Here is a 7,860-nt window from a genome sequence, read left to right on the forward strand (position 1 = left end):
TCTTCTACTTGCAGGGTAGGGGAAAGCTCCTAGGTATTTCACCCTGCCTATCAGTGGGGTGGAGCCCTCTGTCTCTGAGAGTGTGGCTTGGTGCTGAACATTCCATGGGATTGGCCAAAGCAGAGAGGTTTCAAGTTGTATTGGTCGTACGTGTGGGAGGGGCATGGTAGGCATCGTCCAATGGGATGCTTACTTGCATGTTCCTTCTAGACAATGCAAAGAACAATAAGAAATAATACAATATAAGAATGCAAAAATACAGAGTAAGTGGCAGTAGAATACAATAAAACATATTAGCATAATACAGGAAGGAACAATGTAAAGTGCAATATTTATACGTGTATTGGGGAAGGGGGGATGGGGGGCAAGTGTATACATTGAGTAGTATAATAAGAGTCTGGTAGCAACAGTTGTGATGTGTGTGATCAGAGCAAGTGGTCAGTCCAGTTCAAGTGTCTGACAGTAGGGGAGAGAACAGCTCGTGGCTGGGGGTTGTGTGGGGCCCTTGATGATGCTGCGTGCCTTCCTCAGGCAGCGTTTCGAGTAGATGTTCTGGATGAGTGGAAGTGCGGTCCCAGTCGTGTACTGGGCCATCTTCGCCACCCACTGGAGGGCCTTGCGGTTGTGGATGGAGAAATGTCCCATACATACCATGATGCAACTGGTCATGACGCAGTGGTAGCATTTGGAGAGGATCCAGGGCGGCATGCCGGATTTCTTCAGCCGCCTTGGTATGTAGAGACGCTGTTGCGGCCTCTTGCCAAGGGTGGTGGTGTTGTTGGACCATGACAAGTCCCTGGTGATGCGGAACTTAAACAGGAACTTAAATCTCGAGACTCTCTCTGCTGCGTTCACGTTTATGTGTTTCCTGAAGTCAACAAATCAACCCTTTTGTTTTGCTGATGTTTAATGCTCAAAGATTCATCCCCCCCAGGACTCATCCATCAACATGGATACGTCATCAGTCGCAGGCTTCATTAGGAAATACCCTTCTCAATGGCAAGGCTGTGCTCACTGAGCCTGTACTTTGTCAATTTTTTTCTAAGGTTTTGATCAGTAACCATGGTCAAATATTTAGCCACGGTGTACTGTCGATTTAGGGCCAGATAGCACTGCATTTTGCTTTGTGTTTGTGCTTGTGTTTCCCAATAAACAATGTAGTTTTGTTTTGACTGTGTTGTAATTTGGTTTATCCTGATTGATTGGATGTTCTGGTCCTGAGGGCTTCAGTGTGTTAGTTGAACAGGTTTGTGAACTCAGCCCCAGGACCAGCTGGATGAGGGGACTCTTTTCTTTGCTCAGCTCTTGGCATTGCAGGGCTTGGTAGTGAGAGAGGGGTTCACTGTCACTGTATTTTAGATGTTTCCAAAACTTAATTGCTCTTTTTTGAGTTTTTATTATTAGTGGATATTGGCCTAATTCTGCCCTGCATGCATTGTTTGTAGTTTTCCTCTGGACATGTAGGATAATCTTACAGAACTCTGCATGCAGGGTTTCAGAGTGTTTGTCCCATTTGATGAAATCGTGTTCTGCAAGTGGACCCCACACCTCGCTGCCTTAAGTGCAATTATTCAATTAGTTTTAGCCAAATTGTAATAGGTATTTCAATTTGAATTAGCTTTTTAATGGCGTAGAATGCCCTGTGTGCTTTCTCTCTCAGTTCATTCACTGCCTCATTAAGGTGTCCAGTTGAGCTTATTTTTAAACCTAAGTAATTGTAGTGGTAGTGTGTGCAGTACTCTATTTATTTTGTACCAATTGAGAACTTTGGTCTAATTCCCTGATATCTGGATCTTCTCTGGAAAATCATTATTTTAGTCTTTTTGGGATTTGCTGCCAGGGCCCAGGTCTGGCAGTACTGCTCTAGCAGGTCCAGGCTCTGCTGTAGGCCATGTGCTGTGGGTGACAGCAGGCATAGGTCATCTGCGAAGAGTAGGCATTTAACTTCTGAATTGTGGAGACTAACACCAGGGGTTGAGGATTTTTCTAGAATAGTGGCCAATTCGTTGATGTAAATATTGAAGAGTGCAGGGCTCAGATTGCAACCCTGGCGAAGGCCCCGCCCCTGGTTAAAGAATTCTGTTATTTTCTTGCCAATTTTAATGCTGCACGTATTGCCAGTACACATTGATTTAATTATGTAATATGTTTTACCCCCTACACCACTTTCAATAACTTTGTAGAACAGTCCTATATATGCCAAATAGAATCAAATGCTTTTTGGAAGTCGATAAAGCAAGCGTATATTTTGGTATTATTTTGGTGGACATTATCTATCAGGGTGTGTAGGGTGTAAATATGATCAGTTGTGCGATGTTTTGGTATAAATCCAATTTGGCTTTTACTCGAGACATTGTGCTTATTAAGGAAGTTTAGAACTCTTACATTTATAATACTACAGAAAACCTTCCCCAGGTTACTGTTCACACAAAGGCCTCTGTAATTGTTAGGGTCAAATTTGTCTCCGTTTTTAAAGATTGGGTTTATGAGTCCTTGATTCCAGATGTCAGAGAAATAACCTACACTCAGGATCAAATTAAACCGTTTTAATATAGCCAATGGAAATTTTGCAATAGTGAGTTTGAGCATCTCATTTAGGATGCCATCAGGTCCGCATGCTTTTTAAAATTTCAGAGCCTGACGTTTCTTATAGAGCTCCTGGTCAGTAATTGGGGAGTCCAATCGATTTTGATTGACCTTTATATGTTTGTGTTTATGGACTCCTCAATTAGAGTCAGCTGCTTGCTGTTGTTCTGTGCTTTTCTCTCTCTCTCCAGTCTCCCTCTCTCTCCAGTCTCCCTCTCCCTCTCTCTCTCCAGTCTCCCTCTCTCTCCAGTCTTCCTCTCCCTCTCTCTCTCCAGTCTCTCTCCAGTCTCCCTCTCCCTCTCTTTCTCCAGTCTCCCTTTCCAGTCTCCCTCTCTCTCTCCAGTCTCTCTCTCTCTCTCTCTCTCTCTCTCTCTCTCTCTCTCTCTCTCCAGTCTCTCTCTCTCTCTCTCTCTCATTTCCTGACGTCTCTCTCAACCCTCCCTGATAACAAGTCATCTTTTGCTCTACAGTCAGTCTACCAGTGGTCTGTTGTGAACCCAAACGCTTCTCTTTCCTCCCCTCTTGCAAGAGACACATGGTGTGTTCTCGTGTTTGTGTGGTCGGCCAGCATGTTGCTCACGTGTGATCTAGAGTTTGTGCTCAGCCAGAATTCCTTGGGGAGGGGAAATGCGGGATGTTACGGTTTTGTTGTGTTTTTTTTGGTCTAGCATGTGCTTTCTTCTGAAACATGGGATCACAATCTCACTTCCGTTTGTCTAAATAACATTTGAGTAGTATGAATAAAATGGAGGATGACAGCCTTAGTTTTCAACTTTGTTTTCATTATCAAAATTTTTATCAATGTGTGATAACTAAATGGTTGATGTCATCTGATTTGTTCAAATGTGATACAGTATTTGCCCATATCTTTGAAAGTGTGCTGTTTCATAAAATCTGTAACATAAAGCTTATTGAAGAACACAAGGAATTCAGCAACATTGGCTGGGCTGGTTCTTATTTAAAACATTGGAGTGAGAATCCCCTGAGAACTGGGCATGTCTCAATCAGACGTCTGTCCAATTGCCTATTAAGTGTCATACATGAACACAGAACGTGCAAACGCACACACATACACACAGTCCAGTCCCACTGCTCTGCTATGCAACTTGTTGTTGCCACTGTGACCCATGTCTCTGCAGCCCTGCGAGAAAAACAGAGTTCCTCTCATATTACACTCTGACATCTGCCACGTTAGACACAGATTGTAAGAAGAAGGGTGTTCTTTACACACACACACACACACACACGCACACACACACACACACGCACACACGCACACACGCGCGCACACACACACGCACACACACACACACACACACCCCTCTCACCCCTGCTGTCTGTGGGCCTCTCTGTTTTGGAAAGAGATATTGGACCTCCTCATACACTCACAGCGACCCTGTCTACATATCAGGAGAGACAGAGGGTTGGGCTGGGGGAGTGTGATCTCGTCTGCTTCTCTTTACGCTTCTTATTCGAGACACTTCCACACAGTGTCGGTCAATTCAGGGGGATTGTATTTTCCCCTTGATCCATGTTTATTATTATTCCCCCTAGTCAACGTTTATTCCCTGCACAAAACTAGAACTGAAGTCGAAGGGGTGACTTCAACTCTGTGGCATGGGTGGAACTGGGAGGTAGTAGAATAGTTAGTGTGAAATGGTGTTCCCATGGTGAATGAAGCATGGCTGTATTCTCTCTGTATCCGGGTCAACATTTCAACATGAATTCAATCTGCCACTTCAGTGCAATTAAAGAGCATATCGAAAGGCCCAGTTGAAAGGAGTTATTACACCGAGGAAAGTCGATTTCTGTGTTTATACCACAAGCTCGTAGAAAGACCACAGGGGTTTGTTTCACGCTATAATTGACTCAAGCCTGAAAGATTTCCTCTCCCTCTCTTCCCTACATCAATTAATCAGCGGGCCCCTCTATGCCAAACACACGCACTCACACACACGCACTCACGCACACACGCAAGCGATCACTTCAATAGAGACTGACGCAGACTCAACCACGCATACACACACACATTCCTGTGCTGATATGAATGCCGGGCATTGGTGCTCTGAGGCCTGTTCCCAGTGTAAGTGTTGTACTGAGCAGGTAAGATCTGTCCCCTGGGCCCTCTCCCAGACACACACATCGCTGCTATTGTTCCCGCTCCATGTTTTCCCATGTCTCCTTGCTTCCTGGGCCCCTCCGCTACCTGCCGGCACATTCCAGCCTGTCCGTCTCAGGCCTTTGTGTGTTCTCTCTCTCTCTCTCTTTATCTCTCTCTCTATCCATCTTGCTTTTTTCAATTTTTACTAACGACATGCCACTAACTTTGAGTAAAGCCAGAGTTTCTACATATGCGGATGACTCAACACTGTACATGTCAGCTACTACAGTGACTGAAATGACCGCAACACTCAACAAAGAGCTGCAGTTAGTTTCAGAGTGGGTGGCAAGGAATAAGTTAGCCCTAAATATTTCTACAACTAAAAGCATCATATGTGGTACAAAGCACTCACTAAACCCTAAACCTCAACTAAATCTTGTAATAAATAATGTGGAAATTGAGCAAGTTGAGATGACTAAACTGCTTGGAGTAACCCTGGATTGTAAACTGTCATGGTCAAAACATGTTGATGCAGTAGTAGCTAAGATGGGGAGAGTCTGTCCATAATAAAGCGATGCTCTGCCTTCTTAATAACACTATCAACAAGGCAGGTCCTACAGGCCCTAGTTTAGTCGCACCTTGACTACTGTTCAGTCGTGTGGTCAGGTGCCACAAAAAGGGACTTAGGAAAATTGCTCAGAACAGGGCAGCACGGCAGGCCCTTGGATGTTCATCAAATGCATGTCAATCTCTCCTCAAAGCTCAAAGTGGAGGACAGATTGACTTCATCACTACTTTTATCTATGAGAGGTATTGAAATGTTGAATGCACCGAGCTGTCTGTCTAAACTACTGGCGCACAGCTTGGACACCCATGCATACCTCACAAGACATGTGACAAGAGGTCTCTTCACAGTCCCCAAGTCCAGAACAGACTATGGGAGTCACAGAGTACTACATAGAGCCATGACTACATGGAACTCTATTCCACATCAAGTACCTGATGTAAGCAGTAAAATTAGATTAAAAAAACACCTTATGGAACTGCAGGGACTTTGATGCAACACAAACATTGGCACAGACACATTGATGCGCACACACACACACACAGATATGTGCTATTGGTGGAGTAAGGGCCTGAGGGCACACAGTGTGTTGTGAAATCTGTGAACGTATTTTCATTTTTTTCACATGGTATAAACTGCCTTAATTTTGCTGGACGCCAGGAAGAGGAGCTGCTGCTTTGGCAGCAGCTAATCTCCTTCCATCACACATTTCACATGCTTGGATTTCAAACACCGCACCGGAAAGCGTTAAAATGTGGCCACCTCCCTGCCCAACCACATGACAAGCAGTCAGACAAAAATAAGGCCACTTTCTTTGGATGTTTCATCAAATTATAGAAGTATAAACAGATTCAGAAGGATTTGTGCAGTAGTGATATGAGACATCCGGGAGAGGATGTCCAACACACCCACAACAACCTTCCCCAAATGACCTTACCCTGATGAACTTCCATGACTTTACTTTCTTCCATCATCTTCAAAATCCGCGTTAACCCCTGATCTCTGCTCTGAGAGAGGTAGCGGGGAAGTAGGAGAGATATATAGAAAGAGAAAGAGAGGTGGAAACATGGAAAGGAAGAAAGAAAGCAGAAGAGAGAGCAAGAGAAGGGAACTGGGACCGATGTCACTATTTAGGATCTGCCTGCCCTTCCTGTAGTCCTTAATGAAGTACTTAGTGAACCCCCCCACTCACTAGTTTGAAGGTTTAAAGCCATTTTCACCCCTACCCCAATAACCATCCACCCTGAGGCTCTTTCCCCCCTCCTAGTACCCCTTCTCTAATCTCCTCTTCCCTGCTCCAGTGCCAGTGATGGGTGGTCCTCTTTAAGGGTCAGGGGTCAGCCCCAGTGGTGTGTGGGAAACGTGCTGCGGTGCTGTGAGGAAGAGGTCCAGGCAGCCCGGTTACTCCCTGAACCTCCAGAGTTTGTTTAATTGGGCTCTCAGGGTCAGTGGAACACGGGCGGGGCGGCTGGTGTCTGTTACAGTTGTGATTTATTGGACCAATTTCTTCTCCAAATGTGCGTTTGTTTGGGTAGGGCCGAGTCAGAGCAGACTGTCAATGGCTGGGGGCTCAACGGCGTCGCCACAGGGTGATATGAGCACGCGTGTGTGTGTGTGTGTGTGTGTGTGTGTGTGTGTGTGTGTGTGTGTGTGTGTGTGTGTGTGTGTGTGTGTGTGTGTGTGTGTGTGTGTGTGTGTGTGTGTGTGTGTGTGTGTGTGTGAGAGAGAGAGAGAGAGAGAGAGAGAGAGAGAGAGAGAGAGAGTCTGTGTGCATGTCTGTGTGTATGTGTCTGTGTCTGTCTGTCTATGTCTGTCTGTGTGTCTGTGTCTGTAGGTAAGGACTGACAGGTGCTTACCTATTACATGCCCATCTATTTACACACACACACACACACGTATGCATGCAGACAGACAGACAGACAGATGCACGCACATAAACACACCTTTTAACTTTTTTAAAAATTGCATAACACAAGCCACTTTTAAGGCCCACTCTTCTTAGGCCTGGTGTCAAAGGATGTTTGTTTTATTTCACCTTTATTTAACTAGCCAAGTCAGTTAAGAACAAATTGTTGTTATCTACAATGACGGCCTACCAGAAGGCAAAAGGCCTCCTACGGGGACGACGGCTGGGATAAAACAAATAAAAATAAGAATAAGAATTATAGGACACAACACACATCACGGCAAGAGAGACACCACAACACTACATGAAGAGAGACCAAAGACGACAACATGGCATGGGGCAGCAACACATGAAAACACAGCGTGGTAGCCACACAACATGACAACAACATGGTAGCAACACAGATTCATGCGTCGATGCACAGACGGCACACATACATCGAGGAGCGTTTAGTACAGGACACTCTCATCCTTAGCACACAGACTTGTGACAGAGTGTGTGGGACTCAACATGTAGCGGGGATTCCATAATCAGACACTAGATTGATGACCTGGTTCAGACAGAACGGCCTCCACTGGCTGGCTCTTCACCTCTTCCGTTTGCAAACACATAATAACGATGTCAGTGTTATGCGTATTACTCTACGTGTCAGTTTTCCATTGGAAACATGAGATGGAATGTGGATTGTGTACTTTTGTTTTT

This window comes from Oncorhynchus mykiss, chromosome 27 (genome assembly GCF_057628025.1).
Source record: "Oncorhynchus mykiss isolate SJ-2025 chromosome 27, ASM5762802v1, whole genome shotgun sequence".
Taxonomy (NCBI): Eukaryota; Metazoa; Chordata; class Actinopteri; order Salmoniformes; family Salmonidae; genus Oncorhynchus; species Oncorhynchus mykiss.